A 20,200-nucleotide genomic window follows, 5' to 3' on the forward strand; every position below is an offset into this window, starting at 1 on the left:
AAATCAGTTATAATTACGGATCGTCACCTTTTAGGGGCCTTTAAATATAAGACCATGTAAAGGTTTGAACACTACAATGTCAAACACATTGATTAGACTGGGTTCATGAATCTCCGTCACCATTCCATGAAACTTCCACACCCTATTCAGTTGACCTGTTATATCTTCTTCTACCCAACACTTCATCTTGCCCAATCTCTATCACTGATGACCTTGAGCTGACCCCTGCCTGACTGTCTTTAAAACTTATAACATGATGATGTTGAGACAGCCCCTGCTTAGGAATCAACCAACGACCTCAGCAACTCCAATTCCTGCCTTCCCTGATCCTAGACCCCATATGAGCCTTGACCATGAGCCCCATCTGACCCTTGACCTTGTGCTTCTTCTGACCACTGTTCCTAGACTACATCTGACATCTGACGCTGTATCTGTGGTGTGACATTGTTAGTCTCGTATCGTTCACCTGAGCGACATGTGTTGTAGGAGCCACATTTCGGGCATTTTAATCCTATCACGTGAAACAGAACCTTATTCTCCTGAAAATACAATATTACTTCTTTTAAGCTTGAAGATTTTTCAGAAAATAACATTTACTGCAATGCTATTTTTTGCCAAGGTTTTATTTTGGCTAGAACTATATTGCCTTTCAACCACACCAGCACAAAATAGTAACATTTTGGCAATACAAATGTCACATTTAACTATACGGTAGAATTAACTAATTAAAACAACCTTATTGAATTTAAAAGCTAACAGTATACATTGATAATGAGGCTGGGAGGTTAAGAAGTCATCTTTAAATTACCTTTCAGAAATGCTCAACATTTGATAATTTGCGAGTAACACGCACATATGCATAGAAATAAGCCTTGGCAACAGAAGGATTGGACGTGATGGAAAATGTGTTCGATATTTAGGGGGAACTAAATCTAGCCAGTTAATTGGTACATGTATTATATTTCCCATTTACAAACTGTTTTTTTTTATATTTCCAGAATTACATATATAACTACAAATTGCCATGTCAAATTCGCCGTGTCGTAATGGATATGGTGATTGCCTATCGATCAGGAGGTCATGGGTTCGATCCCCACTCGGGAAGAGTTCTCTAGATCTTTCCAAAGACATCAAGTACTGGTTATAGGCCCAGGAAACCAACTCGAGAGCTTGAGGCTTCTGATGCAATTGAGCTAAAACAAGGGATGTTTGTAAAACATGCATGCCCCCCCATATGGGCTGTCAGTTGTAGTGGAGGCTATTTTGTGAATGTGTTTTTTGTCACTGTAACCTTGACCTTTGACCTAGTGACCTGAAAATCAATAGGGGTCATCTGCCTTTCATGATCAATGTACCTATGAAGTTTCATGATCCTAGGCCTAAGCGTTTTTGAGTTATCATCCGGAAACCATCTGGTGGACGGACCGACCGACCGACATGTGCAAAACAATATACCCCCTCTTCTTCGAAGGGGGGGCATAATAAATAGGTTTAAATTAAACTAAATTGACATATCAGATGTGTGTTTAAAAATTGCTTCACTAGAAAATATAGATTTACTTATAAAGGGGTCAGGAATGACAGGTACTAATGCTACTTCTATTAAAAATATTCAGTAACATAATTCATTTAAAATTTGAAGCAAATATACCACACCTGATCAAGATTTATTGATTTCAAGAATAACTCTACTTACCCGGTATATCTAGAGCACCACTATTTATATCAAGAACACTAATATTATATCTAGAGCATCACTATTTGAATTACGAGCACCACTATTTATATCCAAAGCACCCACATTTCTATCAAGAGAACCACAATTTATATGAAGAGAACCCCTATTTACATTATGATCAACACAATTTTGTATCCAAAACAGGACCATTTCTATGAAGAAAACCAATATGTTAATCAAGTGCACCACTATTTACATCAAGAGCACTATTATTTATATCAAGAGCACCACTATTCACATCAAGAACAACACCATTTACATAAAGAGCACCACTTTTTATATCAAGAATGCCAGCATTAATATCAAGTGAACCACCTTTTATATCAAGAGCAGCACTTTTTATATCAATAACACCACCATTTATATCAAGAACACCAACATTTATATCACTTGCACCACCATTTATATCATGAACACTACTATACATATCAAGAACACCACCATTTCAATAAAGACCAACCACTACGAATATGAAGATCACAAAAATACATATATAGAGCAACACTATGTACATATAAATAAAAAATTCACCTTCTATATAAAGAGATCTCACCTGATGACAGTCCCTGCAGAGTATTGCCACATGGTAGTCCTTGTACTCATCAGGCATGGGGGTATTGGCCACCTCCTGGTCCAGTATCTTCCTCGCCTGCTTCATGTCAAACAGGCTCTCAGCACATGTGGGGCAGTAATAGTTGCTGAAGTGAATGACAGATCTTGGATATTTACAGATCAGCATGACTTGCTGCAAAAAAATAATACAATTTTCATTTCAGACATTATGTTTTAAGACGTAAAAACTTGGAATTCGTTTTTGAATCCTATACATACTATTTTTTTTTATAATTTAAATAGAGGTAAGAAGTATAGAGAAAATGTTATCATAATAAGTCGTTTTGACATGTTTTGTTTGTAAATTAAATACAGCAAAGTATTTACAGCATCACTTAAATACTTAGAGTGTATTTTATACTACTTAATCCCAATAAATAATTTGATTGTTTGCAACAAACTTTTGCTCTTGTGTTTTCTTACTGTGTATTAGAGTTTTTCAACCAGACATTGTTGAGTCTTCATGCAAAGTCACATGTCCACACTCATAATAGCAAATTTTTTGACACCGCTCTTTTTTGCAAGTCTATCCCCTTTTATTGTGTTAATGACAGAGACAAACCTATGAATTGAATAGCCCATTATAAAGTCATTTAACATTCACCTTGTTAATATAAATAAGCCTCGTTCTGTAAAAATGGAGTTAAATAAATATGCGTAAACGCTAATGACTAATCAATTATATCCCACACTTGTTTTTCACAAACATAAACTGCTCTTTCCGCTTTTATGATATTTATCATATTAAGAAATAGTCCCTTCTTAGCAAAAATCCAGTTTAGGCGGAAAGTGTTGTCCTGCGGACTGACCAGGTTAATCTGGGATGACACTTTACAAACATGCACTGATCCAGTTTAGGCGGAAAGTGTTGTCCTGCGGACTGACCAGGTTAATCTGGGATGACACTTTACAAACACGGAAAGTCTTGTCCTGCGGACTGACCAGGTTAATCTGGGATGACACTTTACAAACACGGAAAGTGTTGTCCTGTGGACTGACCAGGTTAATCTGGGATGACACTTTACAAACATGCACTGAACCCTGTTTTCCCAGAGTAAGGCACAATTGGTTTGATACATTATGCTTGTCTGCTAAATACCTCTTGTTGTCATAGTTACTGACCCAGTCTGTGCACATTGCTCCATACAAGTCCTGAAAAACAATAATTACTCAATTTACATGATGGTGAAAAGTATAATTATATCTACCAATCAAATCTGAACATATCCGGATACATTTTGTTCGGCTTGAAAATCAAGTATGATCTTAATATGATATGACAAAGGTTAAATGTGAAATAATTGATTTATGACACAGAAAGGAAAAAAATCAGTGTAATGAAAAAGATATAATAATTTTTGGTATTTGCAAACATTTTTATATGAAGTAAAAGTAACTTAATGTTTTGATACATTACAAGAATTTTGAACAAGGGCCTTGTTAAAGGGACTTATATCCCACACTACTTTGTCTCTGACATGACTTATAAGTTATATACCACACTTCTTTGTCACAAACATGACTTACATCCAACACTACTTTCTCTCAGACATGGCTTACATCCCACACTACTCTGTCATAGACATTACTTATATCCCACACTAGTTTGTCATAAACATAACTTATATCCCACACTACTCTGTCACAGACAACTTATATTCCACACTACTTTGTCACAAACATGACTTTTATCCCACACTACTTTGTCTCGGACATGACTTATATCCCACACTACTTGTTCATAGACATGACTTATATCCAACACTTCTTTGTCACAACAGATGACTTATATCCCACACTACTTGGTTACGTATATTACTTATATCCACTCTTACTACCCACAGAATGAGCAATTCCAACAGCTAAGTTCAAGGGCACTTACTTCCGTTTTCGGGAATAAAAGGATCACAGGCATAACAGTAAGAGACAGTAAACATTTAACACACATCAGCTTTTGCTTATAATACTATATTCACAGTTTTGAATTGAGCTTTCATTCCAAACAGGTAGGGCTATTATAGATGTGACTATTCTCGATTAATTTTGCTACTTATTCTTGTCAGCCTAAGTCGACTCAGTATTCAAGTAACGGGATGCTTATTATCCCAACTGAAGGCTCATGTTCAAGTACTGCCTACCTGTGTATCAAGTGACCACAAGGTGGGATGTGGGCATTACTTCTGGATGTGTGCAGGTCTTCTAGACACACTGCACAATTACGGCGGGAGATCTCCTCAATGCACTGTGATAAACAAAAGAAATACAAAAACTGGGCTTTTTCTTTTTAAGCAGAAGCCATCTCTTCCAATACCGTTAATGTCTTTAAATTGTTGCAATTTGTCACCCAAACTGGGATTTATGCATATTGTATAAAAAAAAATGGGCTTTACAATTATTGTTGGAAAACTGGGTTAATGCCTACTGTGAAAAATCTGAGTTCATTGCGTATTGTAGGAAACTGGGTTTAAATCACTTGGTGGGAAAACTTGGATACATGCACAGTATGAGAAAACTGGGCTAAAAGCAAAGTGTGGACAAACTGGGCTAAATGAAAATTGTGAGAAAACTTGGCTACCAGTAAATGCATATTGTGGGAAAACTTCGCTTCAACTTTTGTAGTGGGCAAACTGTGCTAAAGGCACATTTTGGGAAAACTGGGTTTAATGCTAATAATGGAAAACTGGACTTAATGCAGGAAAACTGGCCTTCATGCAGATTCTGTGAAAACTGGGCTTCATGCAGATTGCGGGGATACTTGGCTAATTGCTCATTATTGAAAAACAAGGCTAAATGTTAATAGTGGGTAAACTGGGCTAAATGGTTATTGTGGGAAAACTTAGCTTAATGTAAATTCAGGAAAAACTGGGATTCTACTTACTGTTGGAAAACTAGGTTAAAGTCAAATTATTGAAAACGTGGGCTAAATGCAAATTAATATGAAGAGACATGTTTCCCATTTATGTCCAATCCTTATCAAGAGTGCTGCATTTGAGTTTTACATTAGCTTATGTTATGAAGTTATCAATAATTTCATTTCTAATTACAACTGAACATGTACATATATTATTTTGTTTATATTTTAATCGCAAATGCATACAGAATAAATTGAATGTTTATGGGATTTTCTAGAGAGAACCCAATGAATTATTGTATATTGTTAGTTTAAAAAACATTTTACAAAACAATGTGGATCTTACCTGTTGACACCATAGACAATCTAGTTTAATTAAAATATTTTCCCCATAAAGATATTGTTTACCCCGGTAATAATATCATGTATACTATGTACACATTAAGAGTGATACCCTGTGTTTCCCTTTTAGATGGTTTGACAAGCATGTGCAACACTTTTCACAGTGGAAGAAATTGGACCGTCTTCCAATCCTGGAAATATTTCAGATTCACGGATCAAATATGGACATAAAAAATATACAAAACACACTCAAACACACCTGTTGAAAGAGTCATTAATTTTCGGGGCAGTTATTCTCAACCTAAAATATTCGATTGGGTTTACACAGGTGAAGTTTAATCCATACTAAATTTCAAGTAAGATTATCAATCACTAAAGCATGCAAGTAAGATTTTCATATACAATATCAATATGAAAATTAATAAACAACTTATATTCTCAGACTTAAAGGGAAAAAAAAAACATTTGAAAATACGAATTTGATCATGTCTAGAAAGATGCCAAAATCAAATAATTATAAACTTAACTTCTAAGCTCTTAACAAAACTCTGCATTGAATCAACTTCTGCTGACATAAGTATCTGACCAAGGGACTACAACAGTAATTTTAAAGACCGTCAGGCCCAACACAATAAGCAGGTTTGTTATATATAACCGGGCTACACACAAAAAAGGACCTGTAACTATATGAGTCGCGTTTTGAGAAAACTGGGCATAATGCATGTGCGCAAAAATCCAATTTAGGTGGAAAGTGTCGTCCCTGATTAGCCTGTGCAGACTGCACAGGCTTATCTGGGATGACACTTTACGCACAAGCATTAAACGCAGTTTTCTGAGAACGCAACTCATAACATGATATTTAGTTAGTTAAAACATGTTTTACCTGCACAGTCCACATTCGTCACAGTGGAATTGACCCTTGTCCTCATCATCGTACAGCCGACACTTCTCACAGAAATATTTCCCAAAAACCGCATTGCAGCTCTCACAGATATTTCGCACCTACATAGTACAAGTGAATTCACGTGAATCATTATCAAGAGGTTATTACAAATCTCTGTATCTTACCTTAACCAGAAAACTTGCTTTTCGCTAGTTGAGCCATATCATGTGCTTACAGTGACTGCATATCATTCCATATACGGTCATTTTCTGATTATATCTAGCCAGTCAAATCATCTTTTAAGTATTAATTTAACTTAAACAACAGGGTCATTATGCCCAAGGTTACTCACCTCAGACATGTAGAAACTCCATCTGTTTTATGCAGATGTCATGTGTAAAAACTGTGGCTTTTATCTAGGTGTTTTACTCTGTATGCCACAGACTTGATATGGTATGAGAGAGTATTGAAGTTATTGTTATATACATATTTTTATTACAGAGGGCCTTAATTGCCCGCCCTTAAGTGTGGCCCTTAAGTGCTCACTTAAGTTCACTGATGTAAATTGTTTTAGATTTTACCTAATTATATCAGGCACGAACTTAAAAGAGAACAATTGGATAGACTTAAATGAACAAGACACGTGTCCATGGGCATGAATGCCCCAATATTTCACATTTCATGTCTCATAACTCCGCTTATTTCAAACACCAGCTTTTTGAGGAAAATGTGGCTTTTGACCTTAAAATGTGACCTTGACCTTTCAGGTATTGAGACACGAGATACATGCAACATAAAGTCTCCTCATGTTAGTCATTTGTGGCAAATTGTTTTAAAATTGAATTGTTTAATAAAAAAGTGATAGTCTGGACAAGCTGTTTTAAAGCCAAGTTTGACCTTTGCCCTCTAAGTTTGACCATCACCATTGAGACATGTTTCACACTCAAAATGATAAGTCCTAATGGTTTTCATAAGTGTAAAATTATCTGAAAATAGCATGATAAATGAGAAAATTAAAAAGTCTGAAAAGCTTTTAAATGCTTTAGTATGATCTTTGCAAAGTGACCTTGACCTTTGAGGTTATGAGACACCTGTAAAACATGACAGATCTTATTGTGATGAATTGCATTTGTAACAAATTACTAGTATTTTAAAATCCATCTATGTATTTTAAAGTGATCTCTAAAGAGTGACCTTAACCTTTGTTAAAGGGAAACACGTTTTAAACTCAACTTGTTGCCTCATAATGGATTGCATTTGTGTCTACTTATTTCAAACCCCACCAATACATTCAAAGTTGTGACGGAGACATAATTTTAAGCTGTTTTACGGCCCAATTTTACTTTTGACCTTTACATGTGGCCTTGACCTTTGAGGTAGGAGAGGTTTTTCCTTCATATAATCAAAATAAACATTCTGACCAAATTTAATCAAAATTGACTCATAATTGTGGCTTCTAGAGACATAACAAGTTTTTTAAACAAAGATTTGAACTGGTGACCTAATTATTAGATGCACTAGACCCAGATTCATAATTAAGTCTAAATTAAAAAACAAAACAAAAACAAAACTGACCAAGTTTCATGAAAACTGAGTATCAATTGGGGCTCTAGAGAGGTAACAAGTTTTTTTATGATTTGACCTGGGATGTAGTTTTGGGAAGCATGTAGATCAGATTCGCTTTCGGCCTTGATATTGTCCAATTTAGTAAGCATTGCGACTAAGTTCCTTTATTATTGGATACAATAAAGTCGCCTCTAGACTCTAGAGAGATAAAAAGTAATTTCGCTGAATAGATATCTCCTGCCAAAAGGCTTCTGGACACAAAAGTGTTATATTTGACACTCAAAAAAGCTTTTTTTTTGAAGATACAATGGGCTATAACTCCGTTATTAACAGATTGTGTACAATGCCATTTGGTGTGCATCATCCCCTTATCCATATATATATACTAATACTAAGTTTCAATGAAATCCGTCAAAGCACTTCCGAGATATAGCTCCGGACGGACGGACAACGCCAAAACAATATCCCTCTGTCGATGGCGGGGGATAACAAGCTTAAAGTTGATAATGCACACCACACACCAGAGACATTGTTTGAACGTGGACAGACGTCAAACAAATGGCGATCACAAAAGCTTAATTTCAGCACTTTTAGTTCAGATGGGTAAAAATCAAATAACCACTAGGGTGGTGCCAATTTTGATCCAAGGGCATTGGTTTGAAAAATCTTAGTAGAAGACCAGCATGTGATGTCGCACAAAAAGTATTAAATAACTAGCCATTGCAGTTTCAGACAGCAAGATTTTTTAAGTTTTCTGCCATACAAGTCTACAAAAATCTTGTCACCCCTGGGCGTGTCAAGTTTTGACCACAGGGGCATAATTTAAACCAGTTTGGTTGAAGACCACCATACCATGTGACATGCCAAATACCAAACTTCTCCCATGTGTGGTTAACTAGATTATTGTATATTGTACTATATCATTATAAAGATAACAAGTAACCCCCAGGGCATGGCCAGTTTGACAACATGGGCATGATTTGAACAAACATACCCGGTAGGTGATTACCTCTACACGATGTTACACACCAAATCTTAATGCCTTCACCTTTATGGTTTTAAACAAGGATATTTTTTAAGTTATCTTTTTAAAAATCTATTTAGCTATGGAGATTCATATGCAAAACACAGGATCAGTTTAATTATTTTATAACAGGGTCACCAATGATCATTCGTGGAGTTGCAATGTTTCATAACAAGAGCACCGCATAACGGGTGCCAGGCTCGGCTGCGAAAGCTTGTCAGAATTTTGTTTTTTAGAGGTCACAGTGACCTTGACCTTTGACCTAGTGACCCAACAAGAGATGTGTTCATCAGAAACACAATGCCCCCTACTGCGCCACTTTTAAAAATTGTCTATAACAAATCTCTTTTTTTAGAAGCAAATAATTAGAAGCCACTACCGTAACTGTAGATTCACCACTCAAAATGTGCAGCTCCATGAGATACACATGCATGCCAAATATACATGTATAAAGTGGCAATGTTCGATAATGAATATTTATCTCCCTTTAAAGCTTATTACTTCCCTGAAATGTGTATTTTTTGTCGTAGACCTTGAAGGATGACCTTGACGTTGACCTTTTACCACAATGTGTTTGTCAGAAACACAATGCCGCCTACTGCGCCGCTTTGATTTATTTAACAAAAATATATACGTGGGCAGGTCAGATAACTATGTCCATTTAAAGCTTATTACTTCCCTTGACTTTGTTTTTTCGACCCTAGACCTTGAAGAATGATGTTCACCTTAAAATTTTACCACTCGAAATGTGCAGCTCCATGAGATACACATGCATGCCAAGTATCAAGTTCCTATCTTCAATATTTAAAAAGTTATGGCCAATGTTAAGGTTTTAGCACGACGCCTACGTCAGACGGCGGACGACAAGCTGGCTATGACAATAGCTCGGGTTTTCTCCGAAAAGAGCCTCGCTAAAAATCTGTGACGGGGTTAGAAAAAAAACTTCACATGCACACCTCATACACCTGCTCACTAAAGGACAACCGCAATCATGTTATCCTAAAGGATCCCCATGAGCACTTTGTGAGCTTAAAAGCATTATTTTTACTTACATTTTGCACCAGATCACACATGCTACACTTGATTAGTTCCACTGCTTTGCGATCAATCACATAAGTCTCATCATGAGTCTCATTTTCGTCATGGCACACACGGCATTTGTAAAATTTCTTACAGCATGGTGCCTACAACAGATCTTTATTTAGCTTTTTTCTCAAACTGGGTGTGTTTTCAATATATGTCTCTATACAGATTACTACAGTGAGCTACATGTAATTAAATCAAGGATTTTGTCAAAATATTGCTGATTTTAATGCAGTTGTTATGTCCAAGAATACACATTTAACTATAGATGTTCATATAAAATATGTGGGTTTTACAATCTTTTCACATCAAATATTTAGATGTATGCATTAAGAGGGACGATACTACGGAAACACATACTACTCTAAGACTCACAAGATATTCTCCCAGGTCAGGGGACCGTTTCAATAAGCTCTCGTAAGTATGTTACGACTCGTAAACCAGTTGCGATTATCGTAACTTGCCATTTTGCGTTTCAATAAACTTTCGCAACTTACGATATCGTAGAATTCTCTCGTAAGTCTACGAGACGTAAGTAGCAGTCGTAGTTACGTCGAAACCAAAATGGACGCCGCGTATGATGTGCATATAGACGCAGAATAAGTAGATTGGTTACCTTCCCCTATCTATCGTTACTCTCTATATAGGGATCGGTACAAGCTAATTTTACCGGTCCAAATTTGGACCGGTTAACATATCGCGAGATTATACGAGGTTCAGGGGAAGTAATCCGTGTACCATTTCCGAACCGGAAACAAAACATTTCCCGAACTTTTTGACAGCTGACAGGTAAGAATAAAAGCTCGTTCTAGTTAAATAAGATTTATAGATAGTAGTCGATGGATACACATAGTGAAGTAACGCCAAGGAAAGTTAATAAACGTGAGATCTGTGCTGTGTGTAAGGCTGAAATTAAAAACGGAAATGGCAGGCGGTTGAATTCGGCATCGGGCAATAAGAAAAATTTATCTGGTTTGTTGTTGAAATATGGTGAAATTGATATTGTTGATGGCTTGATTTGTCGCGCTTGTGAGAAAAGAGTAATTCACCTCGATAATAGTGTGTCAGACTTCCGGAGAGCGTGTCAAACAAATTTACATATATTATATTCAAAACGTGGTTCAAGTGATTCCTTCGATACGGGTGAGAGAAGAAAACATTTGAAAAAATCCTTATTTTCGGTTTCAGGAGAAAACACAGGTTCTTTTCCTTTATCAATATCATGTTCAAAACCGATGTTTCAATTTCCTGAACTTTCCCCAGTGTTCCAAGATAGTTCTTCCTTTGCAGACTCCGGAATTTCTGTAGATACATATATTACAACATCAGCACCAATTGTCAGGAAGAACATTGATTTACAATATCTTTCTCCTGTAATTTGTATTTTGCAAGAGCATGATTATTGCAAAGAAACTGAAAAAAGACAAACAAACATCAGATCAAGATCTAAGAAATATAAGAAATACCAAGAAGAATCTCATATACTCCAAAGTTTCAGCAATGACTTTAATAAAAATGATGACTTCATGAACAACAACGAATTTAATGACTTAATGAGCCAGCTACCTTTACGGTCAAGACAGCAGTTAGTTCAGTGTCTATTAAGTCATGATGGCATGAAAAGCTGCATAGAAAATGCATTCATTAAGCAAATATCAAATGATTGTGACTTTTTAAAAAACAGGAAGCATGGACACGTTAGTGTGCTTATGTCTAAAGACTATGAAGACCTCAAGAACTTCAAATGGATTGATGTTGTACAAGAACTGAAGTCAAGTTGTCCATTTCTCCTTAAAGTGATATTAGCTGTTCTTGTACCTGACAGTATCTCGGATGAACAGAAAGTAGGTAGAACTGCCGGTCACATTCCAAGAATAGGAATGATTTATTCCATGTTAGCCCAGGGACGCAATACGATGCTTAGCAAGGTGCAACGAATCGTTAGTACTGTCTTATTTGACAACATCTGTGATCAAAAGGTAATTTATTACTCTTTTGTCTTAATGTAAAATAATTTGTGTATTTACGCAATGCACCATTATTCTGATCCAGAGCTCTGAAGATAGATAAAGGGCCTTTCCAACCGTTAACTTTTTAATTTTTGATAAAAATTCTATCTTGTTGAGATGATTCTAATGAGCATCAACAAAGTAGGATTTAATGAACAATTATCATGTAACGGTCTTGTAAAGGCCCTTATATTCCTATTAAATAGGGCCCTATCTGATATGTATTACAAAAAGACTCTGAGAGCATTTTGTCAGAAGAAATTTCATAAAAATTTATTTTCATTTTTAGCTCTACTATTATATATGAAATATATCTAGTGGAGCTATCCTACTCACGTTCCTGTTCCTGTGAGTGTTTGAATTGTTAAATTTTGCGTACCACCTCAAATATGTCCTATGTCTCTTGACATGCACATGTATTGCTTTTATATTTTGCATACTTCTTTATCAACATGACCCCAACCTATTAACACGAGCAGACAACTGTATTAAGCATTTTGTAAGAATTATGGCCCTTTTTTCACTTTGCATATGCATATTATTGATAAATCTATTTTAAAGTATGTTAAAATATTCTCTATGTTCCTTGTCATATTTCTTTTACGGTCAAATTAATAAATTTTCATTAAATTGCCAAAAAAATATTTTTTTGATGATCAGATTTGATTCATACTTTTACATATCACTTGCCTGGCATACCACAATGGACTTTACCCAAACCATCCCCCACTCACACCCCAGAATCCACCCCCCCCAAAAAAAATAAAATAGTTTTTCCTTTTTTTTAAAGATCATCTAATAAATGACCACACCCCCACATTATAACTCCCTCTCCACCCCAACCATACCCAAAGAGGCTGTATATTTTATTACAATGTCAGGTTCATTTGTGATTGTACTTATAATTCTTTAAACTATAATCCTTAAAGTCATGGAATATTGCTTTTTAAGCTTAAATTATAGATAATACATTACAAAAATAAATGTAGATCATTAAATGAATAGTTTTGTTTGAGAAAATCACCAAAATGATGTCCATTCCCAGTTTGATGTCTTATTCCCAATTCACATAATACAGTGTTCTTTGTACAGATTCAACTTTACAGCACACTTATTTAATGAAAACAGGTCATTTCCTCAAGATGAGCTGATTACTTTTTCTTATTTTTTTAATTTCTGGTTTTCTTTTTCTTATAGAAAATGGCTCTTTTAAAGGTTGCATTCATTGTTGTAATTTTTTCCAACTTGTCCGCAACATATTTATTGAAACAGGGAAAAAGTTAAAAACTTACAAATTGTCTGTTGTTAATTATGTGATAACTCTTTATCAAGACAACACGTTTTGAACCTTTTTAAAATCAAAGATTGTTTAAACAGCAGTTTGTTTTGATATTAGTTTTGAAGTTAAATATATATATATATATATATATATATATATATATATATATATATATATATATATATATGTATAAAGCATTTTGGTAAAAACAGAACTTCCATGCTCGAGATGAGCAATTTCAACTTGTATCTATATAATTTATAGAGTTGTCTCGAACACCTTGAAATATCCAGGCATTGTTTGGTAATGGGTTAAGCAGGTATATAATGGTCTAATGTTTTTTTTTATTTAACAGTATATCTCTGATGAAGAAGTCATCATTATAAAAAAAGAAAAATTTAATCATTAAAAACACCTCACCTTTTCCTACAATTGTTTCAAACTGTCAGATGAAGACATATACAAATTCTGCTATTTTTTGGTAACAGGTTAAGACAACTTCAAAAGTTCAAAGACTTTGATCTCTTGTGTACTTTTTAATTGAATTTAAGCAACTGATCTCTTTCATTTTAAATTTCTCCTAGGTCTTTGACAGACTACAGCCTCTTGGGGTCTGCTTATCATATAGTGGAAGAATCCAGTTAATAGAAAAATATGCTGGATATTTCAATAAAGAAGTATTGATGCATTGAGAAAAGGGAAAAGATTGAGATTGGTTGGTGACAAAATCAATTGGAGAACAAGTGTGCATGACGAAAGGAAAGATCACCATGGAGAGATGCACCATGCATTCGGATCCGCAGTTATAATCCAGAATACTTCTTTTGAGCATTTGCCAGACATTAAACTACAGATTCCCATCCAACATCTTAATTCCAGGAACTTTTTACCAACTAATCAAGAGTATGACAACATGCAAAAAGACTTTGCAATTTCATTGATAAAAGTGGCAGCTAATCATATTCCCTTCTTAAAAAACTATCAAGATGTGGTTCCAGAAAATGTTTGGAATGAATTAACGCCTGCTGGGTTAAACCAAAAGAATCATGTAATTCCCTTGCCTGTACTACACAGAAATGAACAGAAATATGATGAAGTTGTAGATATTCTGGACTTTTTTGAGGATTTCCTCACAGAACGCTACAATTCAGCTGGTGTGGATAGAGGTACCATAAAACACATATTAGTGGCGATCAATTGACCAGAGAAAGGTTTTCTGGTGCAAAACGACTAAGAGCAGTTGGACTAAGTGCTAAGGAATGTTTTGAGCGCCTGTCTCCAATTACGTTTGACATGTTTCATCTGCTAATGAACTATGTGAAGTTGATTTTTAAACAACTATACAATGAAAATAGTACAGGTGAACTTGGGACAATGAAGTGTGAAGCAACACGAATATTTAGAACCTCAGTAAATGAGAATGTGAATGAAAACTATGATGCAGATAAAGACTTTATAGTTTCATACGTTGATGCCTACATTGTAGAAGCAGTTATGGATTATTTTGGAATGGATGACCCACTAAGCTCACCAACTAGACATTGCCCTCTCTCTCAGACACAAACCAAAGCTGAAAAACAGTCCTGGGTCATGATGGAATTCTGTGAAATTGTCAAAAATTATGTGTGGGCTAAAGACGAAAAAACATCTCTATTCCAAGTGTCTGGAGTTGAATGTATGTGAAAGATAAAAATTAATATTTCATATGTAGCACGGTTGTGTATTCATAACAGAAGTGGGTTGGTTGTACATATTATTTATTATATTTATGTTGATAATAATAAAAATGATGGCCTGAAATTAAGAAAAACAATTATGAATAACAAATTAAATAACAATATTAAATTACATATTTCATTGAAATACACAATAATCAGGCAAATACATGTATATTACAATTAACAATACAATGCATTGTTACATACTCCCTCTGTTGGAAAAAATGGCTCCTGACATTTTAAATATAGAACACAAAAATTTAAATAACATCCCTACCATAGCACACCCTTGACTATACCAGCAATTAACATTACTGACGTACACTTTCCACCAGAGTAAACAGTGTTTACCAGGTGCGTGGGAAAATTAAAAAAATCATGACCTATATATGTATGAAAACAGCTGTTCAATCAGCTGACAGTTGACCTACAAATGCAGATGTCAGTCAAATGTAAACAGAGTTGGTGCTATGTACAGGGAAAATATGCACAATTATTCAACTTAGAAGGCAAAATATAGTTACACACAATAATTGCAGTATAAATTATTATATTGCAAATACATAAATCTGTTAAAACAGTCTATATTTAATGACCAAAATATTGATAAATATTTCCTGATAACGATATAATGAAAACTTTTCTTTAGTAAACAGTAATACTATTTATAACATTGACTTTAGAAGACAATGTACACAGATAAAAATTAAACAATACCATTCATCAGGTCTAAATATAATTAAACCATTGAAATATGAGAAATATATACCTGGAAAAACAAAATTAATTTTAAACAATTATTTTTAAGTATGTAAAAATGTTTTCATGAAATGCTTTCATGAAAAGCAGATATACAATGCATTTTTTATCCTTTGAAAACATTTTAATCAATTTCTGCTATTTTCATATTAAAAAACATGTACTTATACTGTTTAATTTCAGGTGATGGAACTGTTGTTGAGGTACAACTAGGAAATGGAAGGAAAGTTAACCTATTTCTAAAGAAAAAGAGCCAAAGTTACCCGATTATGTCAAACAGTACAGCCATCTTGTTCTTGAACTAGGATTGCAGTTTAAAACTTTAATAAGTTTATGCCATAGTCCAAACAGAAACAGAGGATTAGTATTGCTTAAAACAACCATGTTACATTTTAAGGCAAACAATGAATGCTCAGAATATGCATATGAAATAGCCCGTCTTCTAGTTCACCAGTTCTGTATATTATCTGAAAAGGAAGCTTGTGAAGAGTTTTTTGGAATGTTTGTCAATACTACAGGAAAAGAAAATGCACACATTCCATGTGATTTGAAAATGGAGCACATAGTGAAAGACATAAAGTCCAATATCAAGCACATGTTTTCAAACAAAACAGACCAAAATATAACTAAAAGAAGCAGTGCATTGCCTGTTATTTAAGCAGTCTCAGAGGCATTTGATGACGTTGCCGGTGTGATCATCAGGTCAAAGAGACATACTAGAACTTCCTCTCTGCATGATGAAGCAGAAATGATAAAGGATATTCATCAAATTCAACCATTTGTTTACAAAGCAGGACGAAAACTCTTATCATTTCCAAATGTACCAAAGCAAATGACTTGTGACTTGGATGAGAAAAAGTACCATACTTGGATTGAAACACAAAAGTATAAGTATGCAACTGATCTCGGGAATTAGATATTTCATCAGTTATGTTTGCAAAAGCAATATACTCTTGAAGAACAAATACATGTTAAAAGATGTGTCCTAATCAGCAATTGCATAAACAGACATAAAATATCAAATGAACAGCGTCCTTGCAAAAATGGGTCTTATGCCATAAATAGTGCATCTTCAGACCAATCTGCAAATTTAACCCTCTGATCAGGGGATATCATGTCCGGTAATAAGACCACAATACTTGACGTGCTGTTTCAGCGGACAAGTAGCTTCTGACTACTCTGGTTGAACATGGTGTAAGACCTATTTCCCAATGTTACGGCTCATACTCTTTGTCATTTTAGAGAGAAGTCATGCTTTTGCATAGTGAATGAAAATGGGTGGAAAAGTCACATAAAATCACTTGGGTGTGTAAACTAAACTTACTGTTAGTGTGTGCATGCATAAACACGTGTTATTGATACATGTTTGAAATATAGCATTTTTAGGGCATTGCCTATAATTATCTCGTTTTGTAATATGTTTGTCATTAATTCCAAAGTATTGTTTTTTCTTGAACTTTACAAAGAGGGAGAGATGAGGGTGAATATCTGAATTTGTAATGTACATTGAATTTACCAACCAGTTATACAAGCAATAGTTTTTACATTGTAAATCCAATATCCAATGTCAGTAAACTGCTTAACTAAATAATAGAGCTTTTATATGCTTATATCTCATTATCTCATAAAAACTCTTTACCATTTCCTTTTCTGATAATATATCACATCAAATAACCCTTTACACATTTTCGACTGTTTAATTAAAGTATCTACTACAATCAGGCAGATTGCTGACAAACTGCATTGATTATGTCAAGAGCTGAAATCATTAATTTATTAAGCTTCATTAATACTTAGCTTTATCGATATGTCTCTAGAACAAAATATTTCAATATATTTCATAAAAAATATAATAATCATGGCAAAGGAAATTCAATGGCCGGTATCTCAACAAAAGCATAATCGCCAAGACCTTAGCATCAGTTCGGTTCGTTAGGACCGCGCGCTACTTTCTTCCGCCTTCATTCCTTACTTGCTTTCATTTTTAAACCATTTTTTTTCTCTATCATATACAGAATTCTATTCTCCTAAGCAAGATGTTATTTTTTAAACTGAACTCCGAATATAAACGCTACAAATCGGTATAAAGTACGAACATGTCAACCGTAAATCTAGATTCTAAAACTCCAAAACGGTATGATATTTGCAAAAGTTTAAGTTATAACTCGCCGGGCTGCCGAAATCAGAAGAAAAACTTAATATATATATGTATATATCTGAAAACTACGTTACGTAAGCTTTTTAATGATATATAATTTGTCAAAATCAGCCCAGAAATGAAACAATAATTTAACAAAATACGTGAGTGGGTACATCAAATGTATAACCTCGGCGCTTCGATAAAAGATCGATAGTTACGACACGGTCACGTGACTTAGACACAACAAGATATTTGGCGTAACGGTCCCGTTTCTTATCCATGTAATCTAGAGTCCGTGGTATTAGCAGCCTATGGTTTGCGGTTTTCTGGGTCATAACGCGTAGCTTTAGTTAACCTGACCATATGTGCTCATTGGCGAACTCACGCATTTAATTGCTCATACGACACGGGTACGGTTATGTGCTCATATCTACTTTCGGGAATCACCATGAAATTATTGCCGTACTTAACGCAAAAAACATATGCCTAAGCTTATTGAATTTGAGTAAAAAACAATAATCAAAAGGAAAAAATATATGACGCCAATGGGCATGTGAAATCATGTCTGTACACATAACATCATTAACGTATGAAAACAAAACAACAAAATAAAGTTTGGTATGGTATACATGTGTACTTCAAGAGGATGGTGTAATTAAGTTTTGAATATATCTGCTGAAACGTAATATTGTAACTCACAAACATTTTACTGTAACAGACCTTTTTTTAAAGATAGGGCCTACAGAAAATACACGCCGAATATCTTTTTTTAAAGATATTTCTTGTTTAAAATAATTTATTTATTCTTTATTTTTTTGAGGTGGGGGGAGGGGGTGGCTAAGCTAAAATTTGTAAAAAGTAGTTTTGGCAAATTAATATCATCATAAGTGATGATAATCATTGTGACAAAAAAAAATATGCGAAGAAATTCCTGTAATTTAAAGACTGGAGTAAAGTAAATCTCTTAATAATTTAAGTTATGAAATAAAGATGTTACCAGTGCACGGATAACCCATAACAATGTTAACTTTAAAAAGTAATACAGTATACTCACTTGGGTTGTACAGGGACCAGTTGGGCAACAAACTGTTGTAAGAGGGATTGGTTGAGTTCGTCATCAATTGAAGGTCTTGTGACTTCTTCATAGCCATAGCCGCACCATTTCAATATCGTGTAGATTATGGTTTTGGGAAAATTATCAAGTTTTTCATTGAGCTCCTTCAAAACGTCTCCAAAGATGAAATCATAAGTCTTTTCAACGTTAGTGCCACTGGTTACAGATGGTCTCCTTTTTACCTCGAATTTAATATTCGGCCTGTCAATGCTTGTTGTTATTAGATTTGGCTCTCTCAGTTGTAATTCTCTAGCTATTTGTTTTTGTAGTGCTTTTGTAGCTGTAGCTGTCAGTGCTAAAACAAAGGCATCAGGGAACAAGGCTTTCAGCTTCCTCAATTCCAGGAATGTTGGTCTAAAACTCGGCCCCCATTTGACCACACAATGCGCCTCATCAATTACAATATGGGATACAGAGCTCTGCCAATGTTTGCTTCGAAAAAGTCTGAACACTGAATTCTTGATGAACTGTTCTGGATGTCCGATCACATAAGTATAACCGCATGTTTTCAGTCTCGTTATTTCAATAGAAGGATCCTTATTTGTGTCATCTAATTGAGAAATAATACTTTCATTCAAATGGATAGCCGAATCACCATATCTTTCTATCTGTTCCTCGATAATGGAATTTAATGGTGAAACTATTAAGATGACGCTGTTTCTGAAATACGGCAACGATTCAAATACTAACGATTTTCCACATCCTGTCGGTAGAATGCCAATTGTGTCACCTTGTAACGCACTTCTGATACACAAAAATTGTCCAGGTTTTAAGTAACAATACGTTTGTTGTCGTTTGCAATTAATTTCCGTAAGAATCCTCTTAGTTTTTAAAACAAAATCCAAGTCTTTGGAAAAGCCTTCCATTGTTTTAACGTACTGCTGTCGGTTAGTTATTATTGCGTATGATGATCGTATGGTTTTAAAAAACTGCGAAATACGAAAACAGTTGCTTTAGTTTCGACATTTTATTAGACGTTCATACGAAGTTGTTTAATACACAACATGAAAAGTGACGTCGATAGTATACATGACGTCGCGTGCATGTTAGCGGATAAACGTTAACGTCATGAATTCCCGACA

At 34.7% G+C, this 20,200-nt stretch overlaps 1 protein-coding gene and 1 pseudogene across 2 annotated transcripts in view; both read right to left on the minus strand.

Moving 5' to 3' along the window:
- The window catches only part of LOC127861646 (RING finger and CHY zinc finger domain-containing protein 1-like), a 473,873-nt gene that overhangs the window by 104,488 nt on the left and 349,185 nt on the right, over window positions 1-20,200 (minus strand). The gene's annotated exons all lie outside the window — the stretch shown is intronic.
- Window positions 348-19,155, minus strand: LOC127862798 (RING finger and CHY zinc finger domain-containing protein 1-like; annotated as a pseudogene).

The sequence above is a fragment of the Dreissena polymorpha genome, chromosome 16, assembly GCF_020536995.1.
Source record: "Dreissena polymorpha isolate Duluth1 chromosome 16, UMN_Dpol_1.0, whole genome shotgun sequence".
NCBI classification, from domain to species: Eukaryota; Metazoa; Mollusca; class Bivalvia; order Myida; family Dreissenidae; genus Dreissena; species Dreissena polymorpha.